Genomic DNA, 2945 nt, shown 5'->3' with positions numbered 1-2945 from the left:
CTCTCCGTTACCTAAACAGAGAGCCCAGGCGTTGATAGCAGTGTCGGTTGGAAATACCTAGTACGAATCCTTTCTGGGATCAGATGTAGTTTGCAGGTATAAGCTTGCTGTCATCTCAGAAGCCTAACAAATGCTGGTCTCTGTCCTCCCCTCACCCCCCGATATAAGTAGCCCAGGAGGCTTTGGAGGTTATGGAGCCGGAGCTGTGTGGTACAGGGAGGTTAATATTCAGCAGTGATGCCAAAAGCCTTAGAGCACTTACGCTGAATTTTGAAACATCTCTCCGGGCTTACAGGGCAGCCTCCTGAGTCACTGCAAAGGGTTTCCTCTTCGTTGTTCTGAAGATGGATATTTCTAGCCTTCTAATGTGTGGGGAGGGTGTTTACTACCTGTGGAAGTACTTAGTGCTTTTAAATTCGGGGATTCTACAGAGTCATAATTGAGTTGCCAGCAATCCTGTTGATATACTGGCCTTGAAAAACAGCTGGGAGTTTCCTTCTCTGTATGTAGGCTGGAACCTAGTTGAACTCCTTTCCAAAAGTGAGGCTAAACATTAATTTTTCATGTCTGAAAAGAAATATTGCCAGACTGATACCTTACTGTAAAGCCACAGGTCTTGCTTCTCTCCATGGAATGGTTTGGGTTGGAAGGGACCTTAAAGCCTTCCCAGTGCCACCTCCTGCCATGGGCAGGGACACCTTCCATAGCCCAGGGTGCTCCCAGCCTCATCCAGCCTGGCCTTGGACACTCCCAGGGATGGGGCATCCACAGCTTCTCTGGGAACCTGTCCCAGTGCTCCCCACCCTCTGAGGGAAGAATTCCTTCCTGATATACAGTCTAAATCCACCCTCTTTCAGTAGTTTACAGGAGGAAAGATTACAGGGCCACTTTCAGAACAGGGAGCCCTAGCCACACTGCAGCAAAGTGGAGGGCAGGTTGGCCAAACCTCTCTGTTCTGGAATGTCGTAAGCACCGGGGTGTCTTGTACGCGAGGAGAGTGCGGTGCGGGAGCAAATACTGTGCTGGTTTGTCTTCCCTCGCCCTTTTGTACATGGCCTGGTGAGTATGGAGAAAAGGCTGAAATATCCCACTGGGAAACAAGACTGGTGCTTGTACCTGGAAGAAAAAGATGTGACACAATAAAAAAGCTTTCAGAACTTCAGAGTGAACGTGAGCATTAGGAGCCTGCAAAGGCTCGCTCTGGTTTTTCGTTAAGTGTTAAGCGGGCTTGGAAGCAAAGAGGAAATAAATGTAGATGGGTACAGTGTGTTGGGCGGAACACAGTGATTGGTTTGGAGTGAATTCTGTGGCTTCTATCTAGTCTCCTAATTTATTTGTATTTTTATTTTAATTGCTTTGAGATAGGCTAGTGCTGAGGGTACTGGTTGGAATTATTTTGGGGATTGATAGGCGGTAGGGAAAACTTTTAAACTCCTTCTTTTATATATAAAAAGTATAGTGCTGTTAAAAATCATATAGTGCTGATTCAAAATTGCAAGCTGCTTTCCCAGCTGGTAGTCAGTTAGGAAGGAGAGGCCTTCCCCACTGGCATCATCGTTTACCTGTGCCTGTCGTTCACCCTCTTCTCCCTGTGCTTTCTGCTTAAAAGCATAGAATTTGGTAGCTTTAAACTCCTTCTTTTATATATAAAAAGTATAGTGCTGTTAAAAATCATATAGTGCTGATTCAAAATTGCAAGCTGCTTTCCCAGCTGGTAGTCAGTTAGGAAGGAGAGGCCTTCCCCACTGGCATCATCGTTTACCTGTGCCTGTCGTTCACCCTCTTCTCCCTGTGCTTTCTGCTTAAAAGCATAGAATTTGGTAGCATTTGTGGTTTAGCACAGCTCTCAATGGAAGGAACCCAGGGTGATGTTTGGCTGGATAGCACTGCTAGTGAATAATAGCTGGGTCAGACAGTGCTGACTTCACATGCATAGAATCTGAGAACCACAGACCCGTTTGGGTGGGAAGGGACCTCAAAGCCCACCCAGCCCCACCCCCTGCCATGGGCAGGGACACCTTCCATACCCCAGGTTGCTCCAAGCCTCATCCTGCCTGGCCTTTGGCATGGTAAAGCCAAAATGGTGCACAGTGTGTTTTGAGGAAATAATTCAGTAAACGCTTCAATAGCGTATGTGGGAGACATTGGTACTATCTTTCTCCCTCTCTGAAACTAAATGGAAAAGTGGGTTTGCGACTTTGCAGTGGGGGGGTGTGTGGAGGAGCCGTTTGTGTCCTGGTGGCTCACAGGGTGCCGACGGTCCGTGCTAGAGTGGCTCTCGGCTGTCTGTGGTAGTGGAGTGTGGGTCTTGCTACTGATAAACCTTTGTAACATGAGGGCTATTTCATGTCTGAGAGCGAACGTGCCCTAATCCCACTCCATGGGGTCCCTTCACTGGCTGCTCCCCGTCCATTCGGTTCCTTGTCCCTTGGGTGCTGCTTTCCCGTGGTTTCCCTTGAAATGCCCGAGGATTCTTTCTGTGTGCAGTTGAGTGACAATGGGATGTCACTTTTTTGTTCTAGCACTATTGTCAGTCTTGGAGTAGAATTTAATTAGGATTACATCCCCAGCTAATTCACTCGCTTCCTTGGTTCAGTACAAAATTCCTTCCTTATGTCCTGACATTTGGTGTTTGTGACTATAAAACCTCTTGGCCCGCCATCTGTAATGGCTTATAGTCTGTATGTTCGCACTGTTTAGGCATGTGTTGGGCACAAAGCAAACATCTTAATTGTGACAATACCTATCTTGGGTCGGTATTAAAGCCCAACAGCAGCATTAGCCCTGTCCCCAGAGATTTCTCTTTGACACTGAAGCTCAGCTCTCTGCATCTTGTTTTCCCCCTGGTTGGGAAACCTCATTGCAGCCTTCCAGTGCCTGGGGGGGCTACAAGGAAGCGGGACTTTTTTTTTTACAAGGGCCTGTAGTGACAGGACAAGGGGTAA

The sequence above is a fragment of the Eurypyga helias genome, unplaced genomic scaffold (genome assembly GCF_000690775.1).
Source record: "Eurypyga helias isolate BGI_N326 unplaced genomic scaffold, ASM69077v1 scaffold34292, whole genome shotgun sequence".
In the NCBI taxonomy this organism is placed as follows: domain Eukaryota; kingdom Metazoa; phylum Chordata; class Aves; order Eurypygiformes; family Eurypygidae; genus Eurypyga; species Eurypyga helias.
The sequence above is the reverse complement of the archived record's forward strand: the minus strand, read 5'-3'. Positions refer to the sequence as shown.